This window comes from Saccostrea cucullata, unplaced genomic scaffold (genome assembly GCF_032062105.1).
Source record: "Saccostrea cucullata isolate Sc308-1 unplaced genomic scaffold, CSIRO_AGI_Scuc_v1 ctg4039, whole genome shotgun sequence".
Classification (NCBI taxonomy): domain Eukaryota; kingdom Metazoa; phylum Mollusca; class Bivalvia; order Ostreida; family Ostreidae; genus Saccostrea; species Saccostrea cuccullata.
Genome location: NW_026937137.1, coordinates 36,615 through 57,018, shown reverse-complemented (window position 1 = coordinate 57,018; position 20,404 = coordinate 36,615). Strand labels below are relative to the sequence as shown.

The window sequence follows — 20,404 nt, the reverse complement described above, 5'->3', positions numbered from 1 at the left end:
TTACAGAATGTGTCTAGAATTCGGGAGTGAGAGTTAGTTGATTGAACAATGCTGGAAAAAGGAGAAATTTCCCCCAAAGTGCGCAAAAAAATCTTCAGCCGTAAATGGTACCTTTTTTTTTGCATTACGGGATCTGTAGCTTTATGGACAAGACTAATATTTAAAACCACAACGCTACAGTTCTGCAGCTAGGAATTAGGTCACACCAATAAAATTTATTGTTCGTCGGACCCGCGCGCTCTTATTTAAACAAAACTATACAAATAATATAAATTTGAAATTCCCGCACCATTGGAATTCTTTGCTGTTTTCTGTTATATTTCCGCTCTATTTATCGTACTTTTAATCTACTTACTCTGCAAATCAGAAAAAATATAATTGTCCGCTCAATTTTTTTCACGCCCCGCCTTAAAATTTTGCCTTCAAAAAAGTAATAATATTATTATTTAACCGCTACCCCGCTCGTACTTTTTTCATCAAATGTCCGACGGACAGTGTGGCCTTATTCACATGTATTGACTTTTACTTCCTTTCCTTTTTTTCTCAAATTTCTTCTATATAATCTACTCATTCTAGTATATGAATGTATTGAGATGTACGACAATTACAATGGAAGTTAATCCTTTCATTTTCAAAACAAGATGGAATGGAATGCAACCCCCATTCGAATTAAATTCATGTCTATTAAGGACATACACAACGTACCTTACCTACTGATAATTTTCCAAGATATTCTAAATTTAAACTTATAATATCATTAAATGTTCTTGGACAAAAAATCAGCATGCGTTTCCAGGGGTTTTGAAAAGATATCGAATTTTGAAAATTTTTGCATTATTTAAATAAAAATGTACAAAAATTATAAAACATGAATTCCAGATTTTTTTCCATCAAAAATTGTTTAAGAAGAGGTGTACAAATCCATATATAGACATTAAAAATATTGCACACAGGCCCTTCATTTAGTGGAACTCTTCAACTCCAAGGCAGAATCCAAAAAAGTTAAAACTACGTTGCGTATGACCTTAACATGAAAGTCAAGAAATTTTACTGAAATTCTAAAGGACATTATGTACTCCTTTAATTAATATACTATTATATGAACCTTTCTCCTTCCACAGAAGCCAATTTGGATATAAAAGCATAAAGTGTACACTTAAACTTGTTTTATTTTCTTCCTTGCATGGTCATTTCAACATAAAAGTATTTGTACATACATTTTAAAAATTTGTATTATGACAAGGGATAATTTTCACTGAGTGATTAACAAATTCTTCAAAATTCTAAACAAAATATGATAAATCTTCTACAATTGTTTCTATTAAAGAGCTTAACATTAATGGACTGAAGAAAATAATGCATTCCTTTTGAAAATAAAATAACCTAACAAAACCTGCTTCAGCTGTGTATTGTATATGAATATCCATCCACTGATCTCCAAGTAGACATGATTGAAGAATTGTGGTTCTATGAACTATCATTTGGCAAAGAAAAATTCTGTACATTTTAGTTTTAAAATTTGGTCATTTTTTGTATAATTTTATAAGGAGCTCTCCTTCTAAAGGAGATCAATATAGTCTAAAAATGGCCACAACCACCAGCCATATATAAATTTCCTTCTTATGAATTCTGGCATGTGGTAATTTGAAGAAAAAAATGAATTGAATCTAAATGATCTAGGCCACACTAATGAAAATTTTTGTTCGTCGGACCCACGCGCTTATTTAAACAAAACCATACAAATAATATTAATTTCAATTTCTCGCACCATAGGAATTCTGTGCTATTTTCTGTTCCATTTCCGCTCTATTTATTGTATTTTATATCTGCTTACTCTGTAAATCAGAAAAAATATAATTGTCCGCTCAAATTTTCACGCTCCGCCTAAAAAATTGCCCAGCAAAGAGTAATAATATTATCATTTAACTGCTTGTACTTTTTTTAAATCAAATGTCCGACGAACAAGAAATTAAATTGGTGTGGCCCTACATAACTTTTTAAGCTTTGTGAAAAATGGTAACACTACATGATTGTATATATAAAAAGAATAAAATTACATGTACATGCATTAATATAAATTATAAGGCAAAATAATCCATCTTTAGATCTATGGTATTGTTGATATAATATTCAGACATAAAGTTCTTTAATTTTCTTTATGACTAATGCCTTCATTTTTTTACTTCCTTAATGTCAAATCAAATCCTTTAATGGTAGTGCTTTGGGTCATGTTGCTGTGAAGATACATCGGAAATATGCAGTTTTCTTCTTCTCCCTGTCGTTTGGAGTTTTAAGGTACCGAGATAATACCTGAAATTAGAAAACATCATTTCTGAGCATTTAAAGCAATGTAATCAAGCAAATTCAAATAATTGTGGTCCCTCGCTTTCGGTGTCTTAGTTTGTAAGGTGCTATTATATATAGCATATTGTGTTAAATATTAATTCCCTATCATATATTGTCAATTCCAAAGCAATATTTTGAATTTAAGGTCAAATAAAAAGGTCAAGGATTATAATCATTCCAAGGTCCGAAACATCTCGATCTTGTCTCACAAAAGGGACATCAAAAATGAAAACCAAAATCAAAAGTTACAATGAAAACAAGAGGCCCATGGGCCCACATCGCTCACCTGAGCACATGGGCTAGTTAAAAAAACACAAGTCAGCTCAGTATTGAAGTTTACTTGTTGGGGGGGGGGGGGGGGGGTGAAATTTTTTAATACTTGAGAACTCGCTTGATTAAAATTATATGTTATACATGTACTGCTGAAAATTCACTTCAAGTGAGTTTTTTAACTGTAGATATAACTAAAAATGGTTGGGAGGTGGATAAAATATACACTATTTTATACAGAATAAGTCCAGAATTAGGAATGGAAAGGTAGTTGATTGACCAATGCTAGAAAATGGAAAAATTTTCCCCAAAAGTGCGCAAACAATGCCCCGTAAATTCCACCTTTTTTGCATTACGGGACCTGTAGCGTTAGAGTCAGACAAATTATAAAACCATAGTGCTACAGATCTGCAGCTAAATTTTGCCATACTTGAAAAGAAGATTTGTCCTACATATTACTTGATCTCCCATTGTGACCCCTCGTTAACCCTCCCTAAACCCAAGAGATCATGTTATGAACAAACTTGAATTAACTCTGAGGATATTTCCATATTAATATCACAATCATAGCTTTGCTGATCTTGAGCAAAGGATTTTAAAAAAAAATTCCTATATATTTCTATATAAAAATTTGATCAGCCAGTGTGGCCCTGCCCTACCCCCGGGTGTCATGATTTGTACAAACTTGAATCTACACCACCTAAGGATGCTTCGACAAGAGTTTTATCTTTCCTGGCCCAGTGGATTTTTTAAGATTTTTCCTATATATTCTATGTAAACCTTTGATCAGCCATTGTGGCACCGCCCTACCCCGGTGAGTCTTGTTTTCATTGTAACATTTGATTTTGGTTTTAATTTTTGATGTCCCTTTTGTGAGACAAGATCGAGATGTTTCGGACCTTGGAATGATTTTAATCCTTGACCTTTTTATTTGACCGGGGCTCACCTGAGCACATTGTCTAGGAAAAAGCACAGATCAGGTCAAAACTGAAAAATTGAGAGGCGGGGGGGGGGGGGGGGGGGGGGGGCTTGGTTATGATTTGAACAAACTAAAATATACATTAAGGGGGTTGATTCCATATAAATATCACTAATCATGGCTTTGAAGTACTTGAGAAGAAGATTTAAAAAGATTTTCATATATATTCTTATGAAAGAGTTTCATCGGCCATTGTGGCCCCATCCTACCCCTGGGGGTCATGATTTGAACAAACTTGAATCTACACTACCTGAAGATGATTACACATGAGTTTCATCTTTCCTGGCCCTGTGTTTCTTGAGAAGAAGATTTTTAAAGATTTTTCCTATATACTCCAATGTAAAACTTTGATTGGCCATTGTGGCCCCACCCTACCCCTGGGGGTCATGATTTGAACAAATTTGAATCCACACTACCTGAATATGATTCCGGGTGAGTTTCATCTTTCTTGGCCCAGTGGTTCTTGAGAAAAAGATTTTTAAAGATTTTTCTTATATACTCCTAGGAAAACTTTGATCAGCTATTGTGGCCCCATCCTACCCCGGGGGTCATGATTTGAACAAACTTGAATCTACACTACCTGAAGATGATTACACATGAGTTTCATCTTTCCTGGCCCAGTAGTTCTTGAGAAGAAGATTTTTAAAGATTTTTCCTATATACTCCTATGTAAAACTTTGATCGGCCATTGTGGTCTCACCCTACCCCTGGGGGGTCATGATTTGAACAAGCTTGAATCTACACTACCAGGGTCTGACAAATCCCATTGCCCGACGCCCGGGGCTAGTGAATTTTTAAGGGGGAGGCAAGTGATTTTTTTAATAGGTACATGCCCGTGGGCAAGTGACTTTAAAAAAAATCAATCAAAGACCTGAAGGGCCTGCGAGTTGACTTGCTGGAGTCAACTGAGCTTTTTAATACATTTACCTTAATATATTCAGTTTATTTTGCATCTTTAGAGATTGAATATTATATGTCTGATCCATGTTCGGTTCATAAATAAAGTGTATATTGCTTTTCCTTTATATATACAGGTTGGCACTAATGGGCTTCTGTATTATTTTGACTGGATTCTATAATAAATTTAAGCACACTAGCTGCAGTGGTCAGTGTTATGGAATAATTAGGTTAAGGATTACAACAACAAATCTGGATTTTCTAAAAATAGATTTTCAACCACAACTAGCTGCAGCTAATGAGAGCAGCTGGTGTTTGTGTTAGGAAGTATTCTTAAGTCAATTATAAACTTCAGATTGGAAGATTAGATCCGCCTAACAAGCTTGAACAATATATTCATACGCAGTAATTGTACATCTTACAGATATTTAATCAAAAATTTCTTTAAAAGCATGAAAGCATAAATAATGTTACAGTATGAAATTTTATACACTTTTTACCTCTTAAGTTTGTACAATCACTCAAACCAAAGCATTTTGTGCTAGGCAACTAATTTTTGGCGTACACCTTGAATGCAAAAATGCTCTGAAATGGCTTGTCAAAAAAACGCAAGCCAACTCAATAAATATTTTTAAAAATGTTAAAGGACAGGAGTCTGAAGTTCTTATCGTCAAAAAAAAAAAAAAAAAAAATCCGGAAAGAAATGTTCCTACCTTCAACTAAAATACACCATGATGGCAATATGTTTTGGGGGGACACACTTAAACTAATAGATCTGGGCTTGGCCTAAAAAATCTCGCAACAAATTCAGTATTCGGAGCGTTTTACTATTTATTCAAGTTAAGAAATCCAATCTGCTTGACGACTACAGGCCGTTTCTGGCCCTTTTTCCACTTTAACAGCTCATCCTGGACTCCATGCCACTAAACTGGAAGTAAATCTCGCAGTGTATATTTGACGTCTATGAACATGATCATGATGATGAAAGCTTGTTCAAATGAAATAAAATAAATAATTATTCAACATATTTTGATTCAGTTATTTTAAACATATTTAAGAAAACTTTAAAAGTTATCAATTCTTTTTCTTACTTGTAAGACGATATGTACCAGGGACAGATAATTCTATTTTTACACGGTGCCAAATTTAAATCATTGAAAAGCCAAGTCAACAAAGAGCCAAACAGCTTGTCTTACCGACCTGATGAGGCATTATTTTGTTTTAAAAATATTTTTTTTTTTTTTGTCCGCGAGTGTTCTCGTAAACACATCCGATGGTGAAACCTTTTTACACTAATATGTGATACATGAAGATTTACATGTGCGCACAATTTTTTTCTGACCTTGATAATATAGCCGTAAAATTTTAAATTTTTGATGAAATGCTTTGAAACTCATAATATAAAGATATAATAGTAGTATAGACATGATGACATGGTCAAAATAGCAAGATCACACGCGCATGCACGTGCGCTTCGTTCCGATTGGCTGAAACTAAAGTCTTTATATCTCTTTTTGTTTTCAGACAAAATCCTTTGAAATTTTGAACATAGTCATACATTATGAAGATCTACAGCATGATATATAAGAATAATCATGAACGCACGACATGCACGTGTGCTGCAATTTGGCTAAAAGTTTAAATGCCTAAAACTTTCTTAATTCTCAATAATACAGGGTGAAATTTCGAATATGAATAGATATAATGAATGCCTACATTATTCTACCATCAAAAAAAAAATGGGGACGTCATGCACATGCGCGCACACACAATGCTTTAAACGACGGTATACTTAAACCTTTTGATGTTCATGCAGAATTAAGAACTTCTAAATGTAAAGACATGTAACATACTGAAGCAGATCTTTTTACCCTTGACCTTAATACTTAGGTCAAGGTCACTAGTAACCTGAATAAAATATTGATATTAGTTTTTTACCAAAATGACCTTGACCTATGAACTTGAAATCGACCTTAACCTTTGACCTTAACCCAAGGGTAGCAAAAAACACACACACACACACAAGTAGAGAATCGCTGTAAAGCTCAAATTACACCTCGTAACATCTCAAGGAAACTGCAGAAAAAGCTTAAAGAGTATTAAAATATTTGATGTGAGTTTCCAAAGTATATAGAAATTATTTTAATTAATTACAAATCCTGTCGTGTTTGAAAATAAAGTACAGATGAACAAAGTTGGTATATAAGCCTTCTATGTTTACATGTACGTATTTATTCGGATGTCGTTCATAGCATTCAATTCTACTGATTTGAAACAATATTTTAATACCAAGCATCCTTTGTTTATTTAACCTTTGAAATTTAATTGATTTTTTTTTTGAATTACGCAATCCCTAGAAATTCAAAATCAATATACATATACGCTCCTTCGTAAAAAAAATATCAGGTATTAGCATTCATGAACAATATTAATATGAAGGTCTTAAAGAATATTGGTCACATTAGCTGATACGAATGTCTTTATTATTGTAAACCCCAGAAAGTAGCCTCCTATGCATTTTAAATAGTTCCGGTCAAAAACCTTTACATGTATAAATTTATTTACATAGTATATAAAATTTACTAGGCACAGGTACCAGAGTTGAGTTGACCAGAGAGGAGATATATAATCATATAAAAAAATCTGAACAGATTAAAGGAAAATCCCTTTTCTATGCATGGAACTAAAATTGACTAAGTTCATTTGGATTGGTTAGCCATCGGCGTGATATCCTTAGTCGACTTTAACACTGCCTTGTCGTCGGAATAAAACCAACTTTGAGCCCGAGGTTAAAATCAGTGGAGAATTTAAATGTGAATAGGTATTTCAAAAAATGATATATACTTGAAATGTGGTAACTCTGTATTTTTTCTATCATTCGCGGGATAGAAAGATGTGTTAATCGCTTAACCATGATCATCTTGCATATGCATGTGTGTGCGCCCAAATCAAATATAGTTGATATCATTGTAAATATCTTTCAAAGAAATCCTTAAATACCAGTATATTTATAAAAAGTCAAAAAGCAAAGAGCCAAACAGCTTGTCTTACCGACCTGATGAGGCATTATTTTGTTTTAAAAATATATTTTTTTTTAATTGATCACATATGGAAACATAATATTGTACATGAAGATTTACATACAATTTTTTTCTTTTCTTCAATTACGTAAAATATTCACTGCGGTGTTCACTTCCAGTTTAGTGGCATGGAGTCCACTCCATACTCCACTAATCAACCTCTTTCAAATGACACCAAGGTCAATGACTTTGTGACCTTGACTGTGACCTTAATGCTAAAAATAGCTTTTTCCAAACTTTGTTGCCGCCGGGCGCATAGTGTTTCACAAACACATCTTGTTTTTTTTTTTGGTCTACTTACCCTCTATACTAGTACTGTGTGTACATCTGTCCTCCACATTCAGCTTAAGTACAGGATCTTGGCTAGAAGTTGACAAAAATTCAGGATACCTGTAATTTAAAGAAATATCAGTAAGAATGTGCTGCAAATCACATATTCCATATAATATCAAATATGACACTATACCGGGGCAAAAAAAATATACATGACTGTACTCATGTTTCCTGTCACCTGACCTATCCTCCATTTTACTCTCCGAACCTCATAGTTTTTTTTCACGTTTTCATTTTTTTTGCTATTTTCCCGAAATGTTTAAATCGGCCAACAATATTAAATGTTTTTTACAGATGAGTTTCAGAAGCGTTTTAATACAAAACTTGGGCAGACCTGTCAAAAAAATTATTGAACATACCAATGAGAAGTATGAAAGCCCTAACACCAACTGTGCAAAAGTTATAAGTTATAACTAAGGTTGAAGAGTGATATATTTTTGTAAAAGTGGTCAAACTTCAAGGTCAAGAGGTCAAATTTGGTGGTGGTGGTACCCAAAGAAAGGTCTTGTCACAAGAAATACAAGTGTACAGCAGTGAAATATGAAAGCCATAGCCCCACTCACTCCAAAGTTATGAGCAAGGTTAAAGTTTTTGAGGACAAACAGCCAGATGGACTACAGGGCAAAATCTATTTACCAATACGTCTTATTTCAACTATGGAAGAGTTTAAGATTTTAGTGCGCTCCTCTGTAAAAAAGTTGCAGAGTGTACAAATCTTTCAGGATTTCTGGGACAAACGTAACATAAACATGTAAACAATATGTTGGATGTCGATGAACAAATCCTAACAAAAATCAAATGAATCATTTTATTGTTGTGGACTTTATACATGTTATATGCATGAAGAGTAGAAAGGACAAAAATATCAATTTTTATCTATTGTTTATCATATGTATTTAATTATCATCTAAATATAATTCACATGCTTTGGAAATGTATTTTATTATTGGATGATAAATGAGATGGGAGTCCGAGAACATAACAAGGGATAAGCCTATAGCGCAACAAACATGAAGGTGAAAAAATTAAATCTCAATATGTTATGTCGCGACTACCAATGAGTACCTCGCAGTTATCTAACTTACCTCCGCTCTTTTGCGAGGGAGTCAAGAAAAGTCTAAATTTCTGGGGGCAAATGACATTGTTTACATTAGTGACAATCGAATGATTCGAACAATTTAATGCCAAAATCACGATGTTTTGCCAGATATTGAATTCCAAATAGTAGATTGTCAAATAAGGAAAGTTAAGAATATTTTATATACTGAAAAATGTGACGATTTTCAATGAAAATTTAACTATAAGAGTCCGCTTAATTAAACATATCTTTAAAAATGTGACAATTTAGGATTGGCTCCTCTCAAAAATGTATAAGGCTGGTTCAGCGATTGTCTAGCGAGGTATTCCACCAGGATTTTTTACTTATCTGTCCTTATAAATGCTACAATGATCGATCTTGCATTAATTGTATTGAATAGCACATTGCTCCCACCCAACAGATGATTCCTACCTCCTTCATGAAAGAGTTCAGCTAAGTTAAGTAATCGCGATATCAAGTATTGTATCAAAATTTTCCGAAATATTTCATCTAAAATTAAAGTATACTTTATGTAAATCTGTCAAATCTCTACAACTTATACATATCTCATGAAGATTGAAGTTTTTGGCCTGTAAAATATAATACACACGCGAAAAAGGGCAAATTGAGTCATTTTTTCACACTTTTAGTGTTGTAAAATTGGACAAATTTACTATTATCAAATTGAATCGGAAGAACACAATCACTTATATAATTATATAATTGATAATTTTAAATGTTATAAAAGGTTAGATTTATTCATCCTTAGAAGTATTTTAAAAAGACAATGCACCAGGATATGGATATAATAATTATAACCTCTTCACCATGCACGTTCTCATTTTGTTTACTGCTGATTAGAGTGATGTCCCTTTGGTGAATATAAAAGTTAAACCTGCTCGGCTTGAGAAATACGGCTTGAAAAATATAGTGATCTATCGATGATAATATTTACAATCGATTGTCGCCAATCTGGGCCTTTAAACGACGATTTTTCGATAGTCAGCGACTATCATAACAACACTACACACTTTTTAAAACAATGTTTTGAAATGTATGAGTGGGTCTTCACTCCACTTTTTTTTTCAAGTTTATCCTCAAAGTTTGCATACAAAATGAGATATACTATTTTGATTTCCAAAATTATGGAGTAAAAACCCAATAAACCTTTTAAAAAATTATAATTTTATGATATAACTTTTGTATCTTTTCGAGAAAAACTTGAAGTCCACTGAGTCAATGGTCATATCACAAACATGATTTAAATGCCAATCCTCATCAGGACTTGTGTAGCATAGTGGTTAGCTTGCTAGTCTCAGTAGAGAATGCTACTCAGGATTTTTATTGCTAGGGTTCAATCTAATGGATACATGTACCACATTTTTATATCTGTGATAGTCAGTTGGTGAAAAAACTGCAACAAAAATTGCGTACAGATCTCGAGACACGTGGATATATAGGAAGTTGACATCGAATTTGCATAAAAATGAATCTCACTACCAGTATATAATATGCCTCGACAAAGAGTGTTAAAAAATTTCAAACTTCTTGCTACCATAGTAGTTGCTGAAAAAAAAAACATAAAAATTTACACGCACAGATAAACAGGAAGTTGATGTGAGATTTCCTAAAAAAATAATGCCACCATTATCCCTCAATATGTAATGCCTATAGAAAGATAGACAGACATGCTAATTCCAATTTACTCCCCACATACATGTTTTAGGCGGGAGTCTACCGCTTTTTCACTCCATCTCCCGCCTACCGATTTAATTCAGAAATCTACCGCTATTCTACAAAAGCTGCGTTTAAAGTATTTTTGGTTCGCTTGGGTATCCATTTTTGAAGCCACTCTCATAAAATCTCGCTAGATATCGCGTGATTTGACTAGGAATCATACAAATGCTTTTTTGTACATTGATTTCAAGCACCGATTTGACAACGACAACAACATAAGACTACCAGTGATTACATTGGTTACGATAAATTAATCAACATCCCTGCCACGAAAAAGGAGATACAGCTTTTAAGAATTAGATAAAAACATTTGACATCGTCTTTAAAAGCACAGAAGCTCATAACTTTATCAATAAAGTCAATAGAAATCACTCGATTGACCAAGCCATGTGGCACATCTCTACTTTCGTTTTCGATCATCGCGGGAAATCTGATTTATATAACGAAAGATACGAACTTGTTTTAGATCTAGATTAAACCATGCCATCATTTGTTTTGTTTAAAAACTGAATCAACATTCAGAATTATTGCTTCTAGGCTATTTCAGCAAAGATCACTCTTCAAAAGGCTAAGTAAAGCAGCCAATCCAAGCAAAATGATGAGCATGAAAAATATTTGAATTTGTACAATTTATGTCAAACTTAAGGTGTTTCTGTCTTCTTCTTTGCTGTTGATATTTAAGATTAGTTAGTTTAGGTACCTGATTTCATTTAAGGCTTATAATATACATGTATATTACATGAAAGATATTGATAATCCAAGCGTTAAACGACACACGCACAATGCTACTGCTTTTGAGGTCTGAATCTCCCTCTTTTTCATCCCAATAGGTCAACATGTATGTCCCCAAATTTGATTGAGAATGGGTTAAAATAATTGCATGTTGTTATTGAATATTCCTCACAGTTGACTTGTAGGTAATACTTATCATTGCTGACTTGTGGGGAATATTTCTCACTGTTAACTTGTAATACTTTTCATTGCTGACTTGTGGGGAATATTTCTCACTGCTGACTTGTGGGGAATATTTCTCACTGTTAACTTGTAATACTTTTCATTGCTGACTTGTGGGGAATATTTATCACTGCTGACTTGTGGGGAATATTTATCACTGTTAACTTGTAATACTTTTCATTGGTGACTTGTGGGGAATATTTATCACTGCTGACTTGTGGGGAATATTTCTCACGTAGGTTATATTTATCATTGCTGACTTGTGGGGAATATTTCTCACAGTTAACAATTTTAGGTAATATTTTTCACTGTTGATTTGTTGGGAATATTTCTCACTGTTCACTTGTGAGGAATACACATGTATTGACCATTGCTTTACCCTTAAAACTTTGTTTCCATATAAATGTTGCCTTTGAACCCAACCAATAAATGTACACTTCAGTGTATATTGCTGAATTGTGGGAAACATTTATCACTTATTGGGAAATGCATTATTTTATTATACATGAACATTAGGCCAAAATAAAAATTATTTGTTCAACAAATAAAATAAAAGATTTTTCAAATAAGATCAAAAATTTTTTTTTTATTGTCAAAAAAATGCAATCATCAAACTATTAATAATTGTATTGAAACTACATGTATTCACTTTGTTGGAAATAAAATGTTTACAATTAGTTCTTTTAAATCAAAGCACATTATATTTTGGCTAAAAACATTTGTTTTCTCTTGAAACAGATTTAAAATAAAATTTACAATGATTTTAATTTTCTGTCAGGTCTCCAAAAATAAATTTTCGAAAGGGACATTCAACGAACAAACGAATCTGTCTGTTGAATTTAATAATACAAAAGGCCATTGAGCAGATGAGGGGCCCACCTAGTGAACACATAATTCAATTTCACTGCATTTTATTTAATTTGAGTTTTGATCTAATTACCAATTCATCTATGTTCCTATGTTTACTATATGCCATTATGGAGTTGTAAATATGTCTGCATATTCATCCTGATATAATTCACAGGTACTTGTGGACAGGACACCCCCCCCATTTTTGTCCCCCACCCCCGATTTTCAACCCGAGGCATTTGGACATTTCTTCAAAAATAATATTTATTACACTGTATAGTAGTGGGGTATTTTTTGTGGAGCGATTGTTTTGGGGTTTTGACGATTTCTTCATATTGTACACATGATGAATAAGTGTAATAAATATTATTTTTGAAGAAATGTCCAATAAGCCCCAGGTTGAATATCGGGGGGTGGGGGGTGTCCTGTCCACAAGTACCTGTTTAATGCCTTTATTTACGGATTAAACTTTGTGACTATGGCATTTTTTATAGCATGATTTGGTTTGGTTCATTTAAATATTGTTTACATACTCTTTCCAAATAGTTTTTAAATCATTTCAATTCAGCTTCCTTAGACGTCCAGTGTATTTTTCTTTAATTAGGTCCTTGAAGACTGGTTGTTTCTTTGCTCATAACCCCTTCGAGATTTGTTGGGACGACATTTGAACATTTCCCCATTGCTCCAAATTTAGACGTACTACGCACTTTTTTGCCATTAACCAGTGGGGGATCTTTTTTGAGCCAGCATCTTCTGCGACACTGGACACTTACGGTCTCTTAGTTTTTAAAGGACCGTTTTCAACGACCCTCGTTGGTATTTAAACCTGTGACTTAAAATTAGCCACTTACGTCTTAACTCCAAAGCAAAATGCTCCAGAATCACTGCAAATCTCACGGCCCTCAAAAAAGTACATTGATTGTCAAGCACTGGAGGCTGTTGAAGGTTTGAAAAAATATACTCTGGTGTCCATATTGTCTCTTTTATTCGATTTATATAAATGTACATGGACGTGAGATATTTCACAAGTTCAACTAAATTACAGTTGTGAATTATTTAATTAAGAATTTTGCTTTTAAAAGGCATATGCATGATACCAGTACTTAGCATATTGTTCATAAATCAATTTCTTTTGTACTTTTCTTATTTATAAATGTAACTTTCCATTAAATTTTAGAATGTATTTTCAAAGCTGCTATCAGAAAATAAAATTGTTTACTTACCTGGGAAACTGAGAATTTATTTTATTATAAACAAAGATATTTTTAATTCCGGCCTTACAGATAAAAATTATTTTTCAACAAATAAAATATCTATCAAATCTTAAAAAAAATCAATCATCAATATTAATAATTGTATTGAAACTACATGTATTACTAATCTAATGTTTACAAGTCTTTTAAATCAAAGCACATTAATTTTAAAAACATTTGTTTTCCTTCACTAGATTTAAAACAAATTGCAAATTTTAATTTTCTCAGGTAAAAAAAATGTTTTCAATTCAAAAATAATAAGTATGTTGAAAAGGATAAAAAGTCATAAAATCAGGAGACAGTATATATAAGTACTAATTTAATCATTGATGGATTTAATTGGCCAATGACTAATTATTATTAACCAAATTTTGATTATATTTTGTAAAATTTTCTGATTATTGTTACACAGTTAGCATGGTTAGCACACATGTATATTTTCTGACAACTTCTCAGCATGTTCATGAGGCTTTTAAAGCCATATATGACGTATGTACAATGAAAATTATTAGAAATCATAAAGATTTTAACTTTTCCGTAAATTACAAAATCTGACAATTGCAAAAAGATATAACAATTTAATTTGGATTCTCGGAATTTTCTTTAAGATTTAAATAACACAATACAGAGAAGATAAAATCGTATTATTAGATGAAATTTTGATTATATTTTGTAAAATTTTCTAATTAAATGTATTACACATATTTCTTTACTTAATTTTGTATTTTTCAAAAATATATTTTTTTGATCAGTTACGCCATATATGGCTTTAACCTACTTTGAAATCATGAACAAGGACCAAATTTTTTTTTTATTTTAGATATACCGGTTTATATACTTCTATGTACATGTATTAGGCTTCATAACATGTATACATGATATCAGCATGCTTTTTTTTTATTATTTCTGTTTTTAGAGCAACGGAAGTACTGTAAACCAACTTTTATTTGAGTGCAAGAAATATTTGCCAGTTTCATGACCTACATTTACTAGTGAATAGTAAATTATTAATTGCCCTGAACTATTAATTTTGCTTTATATTTGTAGAGAATGTTTCCTTTCATTAGTCACGGAAATTAATCAACACAGATTAGATATGCAAATAAAAGATGACACAAATAGGGTACATGTGTACTACCTGGTAGTTGGTTTACAGTACTGCTCACATATAGAGTTCAAAATGAGATTTTACAGCTATCTTGACTTACCAATACTAAATCCTTCTGTTTCCATACACAAATCCAGACAAAATGCTTTCAGTTATAATACTCTAGTTCTTTACATCCTTCATGTCCATGCAAGCGTGTCTGTTGACTTTGACTCCAAGTCTCAGTCTCTAACATTTTCAAGAATAAAGTTGTATAATTTGCTCTTGTGGTGAAAACCCGAAAACCTGCAATGATAATTTTGCTTTCAATTCAAAGATTTCATTGTATATTTTTTTTAAAGTGTTCATATCTTTACCTATAATTACAAGACAGGTATATCTCCACATCACTCAATAGTAATTTTTGACCCCATGCGGCATGCCAAAATTAAGACTTAATGTATGCCCTTTCCTGAACCATATTGTTAACAGTGGGTAGGTAGGTATGAAAAATATTTTACTTTTTTCCTTCTTGTGACATGGCCCAGAGCTTTCCCTTTTAAATCAACCGTACAATAACTGCGAAACAGAACACTTTCTCGTGGATGTTTGATGAGCAGAAACTGTTTTATATGCAAAAAATCAACGATACAGTACAACTTATTTTTAGGAATGACAGAAAACTGAATCAATACCTTAAATGATAGTCATTGAAATTGCATGATAGTGCTGTTAGTATTTAAGTAACTTTAAATTTAATTAAACTTCATAAAACTTAAATAGAAAAGTTCAACTTGAGTTAATTCTTTTTTTTAATAAATTTATTGAAATTTAAGCCATTCAAGTTACCTTTCATTGCAGTAGAGTCATAAAATTATTTTAAAAATAGTTATCAATTAATTAGTCTTGCATTTCTCATAATATATATATATGTAATTACATTTACAGATTGCCTAGACAATTTTTTTTCCTTTGTATAGTAAAACCTTGCATTATTGTCGTTTCCTGCTATTAGTTCGACCCTATGTTCAACCATGGCGGTAAGAATATCAACATGACATGGATTCCTTCGATGTTTTAAACATTCATCACTACTTTTATGCTCATTACACTTGGATTTAAAAATAAAACTAGAGTATTTTTTGTCAAGAAATCAAATGTCATTGGCTGGTTTTCTTAGTGAAAAAAAAAAAAACAAAAGACCAAAATCCATTTTGAAATATGCATTAATCAGAAATGGCCCAAAACTTATTTATTTAAATTTAATTAAAATGAGAATATATGTAAATAAATTTAAAAAGGGATAGTGGGTGCATTCAAATGGTTTTCTTAAAAAAAAAATAAAAGACCAAATATAAATAATTATGAAATAAATTTAAAAAGATATAAATTCAGTTAAGCAAATATTAATAATTATGAATAATAGATATTGAATCTTAAAATCTCAACATTACCTTTCAATTTTATAACCAATTTTAAATTTTTAATATGCTCGCTATCATAAAAGCTGATCTAATTGTTATTACTATGTTTCTCCATTTCCTCCAATTCGCATTATTTTGTATACCACGCCCAATCATAATTCAATAGTAATTGAGGTTTTGAAAAGGATTTTTAGTTATTTTTTACATATGATTTTGTTTCTTATTTATTCCATCAGCATCTAAACCCCAAGGCCAAGGTTTGAATTGTAACAAATTTTAAAAATAAAAGGTGATCTTTAATTAACAATAAGTATTTAATTAAAATGAATTTATTAGACATTTTAATTGGGCCTAAATAAATAAGTAGTGTGTTTTCAGCATGTTTAGTTCCCCGCCTAACTCTAAGAAGTATAGGAGCCGACCCTCAATATTTTTTCTGCTAATATCTTTCCATGAGTAAACTACTGTATGTATACTTTAAAATGCAGGCTTCATATTTTAGCGGCTTTGGTGCAGACAACAATGCATTAATTCATGAATACTGCTAAGAAATCATTTACATATTGATAATATACAATACACCGCACATACATGTGTAGCGCTAATTTATGATTATGCCAACCCAGTGATTATGCTAAATTTTGAAAGCACCAAATTATATACACATATTACAGTATTCGGAATTCCAGTTTACAATTAGAAATGAAATCTCAATCTTGATCACTTCCATGTTTGAGAAATGCATATCTTACACATATTAATCAGAAATATTTTGACAGTGAAATCCTGGGGGAAAGTGGCAGCGTGCCTGCCAATAAAATGTTAAAATAAAATAAAAATGTTTTTCCTACCTACCTACCCTATCTTTTCTAAGGTTAAAATAGGAAACACTATCTATTTATCTTGGCCTTAGCAAAATAAAAAAAAATACTTATGATACATCGATAATGATGGTCTAAAATCATGAAAATATTTTCAGTAGGGCAATCAGGATGAATGTAGAACAGGGTGCAGGTGAAAGATAATGAAGGCAAATGGACACTATGCAAACCAACGCATGCGAAGAAATATATATACAAGTAGGAAGAATGACTTGATAAAAAAACGATAACTAAATCAAGCTTTTTTTTTGGAAGAATTAAACATGTTAAATAATCTAACCAAGCTAAGAAATTTTAGCTACATAAATCTATAAATGTACTGATTTCAATGGACCTTTTGAAAAGGTGGAGTTCTCTGTGATACATTTCTGACACTGAGTCAGTGTGTGACTGACATCGTTTATAAATACACGTACAGTTTAAGTCAGATTAACTTTTACAATTAATTCGCCCACACAGGCCTCACTAAACAGCTCAAGACCAGACAGTCGCACCGTCTAGCATAATTTGTATGGGCATGAGGAGGATAGTCGCGTTTCACAAAAAATGGGGACAAGCCTTAAACGCTTACCATATCCCAGGGGTGCTGAATTCATATAAATCCATAGTTTGTTCTTACAGGATAGCCATTAGGCCTATAAACATGATACAATTAAAAAAAAAATAACCGAGGTCTACGGTCGGGTCAAACTTTCCCAAAGTTTTACGTGCATTCATTATTAAATGTTACTTTACGAACGTCTGTAAGAAATAACTGCATGCATGATTTACGTAGTTAAATTAAGTTTTCAGCCTATAATATCTTTAAAATATGATAAAAAATCTACTTACCACATATTCTCGGAGCAGCCATTGCCCGCAATAAATTGGTATCATATGGGGACCAGTTTAAATTCCGCTGCGTTCCGAATGAACATTTCCCAGCATCCTCAAACATTCGTTTTACGGTGCAGTGAGAAAATTACTGCGAGTCAATTTTACGGACTTATGGGGATTTTTTCAAAAATGACCACAAATCGAATAAATATTATCAGTAGAACACGTAGAATTCAAAAAACCCCATGACCATATTTGTGGGGAACGAGAGAGTTCCCCACAATTCTGAGGTGTGAGTTCCCCACAAGTCGGTGAGCGCGAGTGCTCTCTCTCTCTCTCCCTCTCTCTCTCTCTCTCTCTCTCTCACGCTTTAAAAATACTTTTACATTTTTCTATCTCTCTCTCAGTAGGAATATCTAAACAGTTTGTTTAGATATTCATAGAAATAATAATTACATACCAATAAATGTATTTCTTTTACATTCAGGTTTAGAACTTTACAAGGATTGTCGGGATTACTATATCAACGGTCAAAAAGAGTCTGGTGTTTATCTCATCACTCTCCTCGGTACTAAGAGTCAAGTCAACGTTTTCTGTGACATGGAGACACAAGGAGGAGGGTGGACAGTAAGATCTCTCTTTATTTCTTCTTTCTTTCTCTCTCTCTCTCAATAGCTTTAGATTTCACGGTTAAGTTTATTAGACATATATTTGAGATTTAGACATTGACATTTAGACATTGACTGGTCATAGAATTTGAACTATATTTGAAAAAAAAGCCTTGGTCATGGCAAATTTTAAGTTCTCGCTAAGGATTAAATATTTCACATGTTATGTTCTTTTGACAATACCTTCTGGATATCATCGCTCTCATGGTGCAGTGGTTAGAGCGTCGCTCAAGAGATGCGAAGTAAGAAGTCAATCATTAAGTCGCGGGTTTGAATCCCACTGTGAAACCTAAAGACCGTATAAGCCGAGGTCCTGAGGTCGCAGTCGGTGCCCAAAATACATCCCTCACTGCTCATGTGCCCTGAGTGCCGAGTATAAAACAAAATTTGAAGCTCTTCATCGGCAATTGGTGGCGTCTCCCTATGAGTTAAAAATTCTAGGGAGGGACGCTAAACAACATATAATCAATTTATCCATCTCCTGGATACCAATAATTTGAAATTTTGACCTTTATCTAGTAGTTTGAAAATTTTGAAACGTTTAATTTTTGCAATAACTTTTAAAAGGTTGGTGCTTAGACACTCATTTTTCTCTGGTGTTATTTATGCGACTATTCCTTTCTTTGGATAAAGTGCATACACAGTGGACCCTCAGATATCCGGACGCTAGATACCCGGATGCTTCAGTATCCGAACGTTTGTTTCATCGGAACGGATTTTTCATATGTTATTTTGTCTTGTTTAACTGGGGATTCAGGTATCCGGATGCTTCACATATCCGGACAAATTGACTGGGAACCAAAGCGTCCGGATAAATGGTGCTCCACTGTAATTTTATTTGGCTACACTATTCCTATGCTAATTATACAGATCCTTATAATTATATATTAAAGGAAATTATATCATTCGCCATCTGACCAAAGGAAGGACCTCTTCCCTCTACGTCTCAATTATCTTAAAAAATGGCAGGACTTTATACGAACTCTATCATCAGTTTTCTGTCTTTAATGAATCCGACAATTACAGACTCTTCCTCGGGGGACCAGCTACCGGGAAAATGGGTAAGTTAGAAGCTAATTATGAGTGAATATCAATAAACAGAGAAAGTGATAGAGAGAGAAATTTTGGAATAGACAACTACATTCTCTTTCCTGCAGAACCGTAAAAAATAAATTGATGAGTTGTAGTAGACTGATCATGAGACTAATACTGTGAAGTAAGATTTCTGTCAGGTTTTAAGAGATAATAAAATTAAAACATTATAAACCGACCATTTTGTGTCTAAAGGAGAAGGCAAATAAAAAAAATCATATATTCTATGTCCAAGATATAGTCCTGTTCGCGAATTAGTTAATTTAATTCAAAGAAGTTTTAGAAATGCAAATGAGACAAAAGTTAACTGATATCCGATCATTATACCATTTCTTTAAATTCCCGTTTTTTGTTCTAAATGATAAATTCAAATAAATTTTAGTATTGACAGTAAGACCAACACTAGTGCATTAACAGGGCATACACTTTTAAAATAAAGTTGATGTCATTTTCGTTAACTTTAATTGTTATAAATAGAAATGATCTAAGTAGATACAGATGACAGTGTGATATTTTATACCTGACAATTGTAGGAGACAGTATGTTAAACCCGGGGATTCCTGGTACGGATCTGCCTGGGATGCCCTTCTCCACTCGAGACAGGGATAACGACAGAAATATTGCTGCTCTCAGTAACACTAGAGGAGGCTGGTGGTTTAA

The 20,404-nt window shown here is 32.7% G+C and overlaps 1 long non-coding RNA gene across 2 annotated transcripts; it reads right to left on the bottom strand.

The window, feature by feature from the left end:
- Positions 1–1,151: 1,151 nt before the first annotated feature.
- LOC134247433 (uncharacterized) lies at positions 1,152–18,266 on the bottom strand. Of its 2 annotated transcripts, none has more exons than XR_009987837.1 (4): positions 17,996–18,266; positions 14,985–15,169; positions 7,874–7,962; positions 1,152–2,310 (listed from the first exon to the last, which is right to left on the bottom strand). It is a non-coding gene; the product is annotated as an uncharacterized LOC134247433 (long non-coding RNA). The 2 variants fall into 2 exon arrangements; XR_009987836.1 differs by having other exon boundaries at positions 18,000–18,266.
- Positions 18,267–20,404: the final 2,138 nt, after the last annotated feature.